Source organism: Haliotis rufescens, unplaced genomic scaffold, assembly GCF_023055435.1.
Source record: "Haliotis rufescens isolate VD_foot unplaced genomic scaffold, xgHalRufe1.0.p SCAF_2, whole genome shotgun sequence".
NCBI lineage: Eukaryota > Metazoa > Mollusca > Gastropoda > Lepetellida > Haliotidae > Haliotis > Haliotis rufescens.
The window spans coordinates 12,117,736-12,118,978 of record NW_025963890.1 but is presented as its reverse complement, the minus strand read 5'-3'; positions in this window follow the sequence as shown (position 1 = coordinate 12,118,978).

Genomic DNA, 1,243 nt, shown 5'->3' with positions numbered 1-1,243 from the left:
TTGTAACAAAGTTATCACAGTCATATTGCACAGTTCAAATATCCATGTACATCACATTGAAGGCAATCACATAGAAACAGATCAGGAAAACTGTACTTTTCTACACAATCTCCATGATCAATATGAATAAAACAATCATTCAACATATATGAATAAATCCTTTAAATTTACAATTGGAAAACATTAGGTTAGATTCCTTCCCATCAAATTGGTTCAATATCCTAGAGACACACCCTGAAATTGAAATAGTTGCAGAGTATTTATGTATACATGGAATATATCATGATCTATGCTGGTAATACAATACTAAACTCTCGATCTCAGTGAGAAAGACTAAGATATGTTTCAACGTGTTCAACAGGAAAGATTCATGCTTCAAGTGCCATCCTAGTCAATGTTAAGATTAATACTGTAAATCGTGAAATTAATAAGTCTCAAAAAGAATGCGACTGCTTGCCCCTAGGCAAAAATGCAACTCAATATGAATACGACACCCCCCTCCTCTTACTTACTTACTTACTTTGGAGATTTAACGTGCGCTTTCCGACTGATGCGTATTTCGCACACGGGCCCGGCCCCCTCCTCTCAGGCATCAGTGGATTTATATCTAAAGAAAATGTCCTCTGTCAGGTTTTCAGGAGAATCCTCACCTTAATCCAACCTTACATTAATCCAATCACACACCAAATAGCACCGCTTATTAGCGCTGAGTAGAGTACTTTCGCTAAAACAATACATGCACATTGGCTCGTGTCGGCCTCTAACGAAGTCGCAAAGAACAAAGACACCATGTTGCGTGGGTGGCGTCTGTCTGGACTTGCAGGTGTGATCAGTGATCCCATAAGTGAGTAGAACTCTTGTCTTGATCTGAGCAGTGACAATTCACAGGATGTAATTAGTGTTTGAATGACATTGTTCATATACTTGTTACAAGTGCTGTTCAATAAACAGTGATGTGGAATACATAGTTGTTTGTTTGTTTTCAGCCTATGTCTAAGTTGGTATTTCTGATATCCAGTGTGAGTGAGTTTGGGTTAACGCCGCTTTTAACATTATTCCAGTTATATGACGGCGTGTCAGTTTAATGTGGGAGGAAAGCCCAAAGTGATGCAGGTCTCAGACGTTTACCACTTCGGTGAAACCCATGAGCACGGGTATGGTGCTGACAAACCTAGAAACATAATCGGGGCGAAACGTTCTGATATCCAAAATGTCTTATTGTTGATATATATGCGATGTTTAA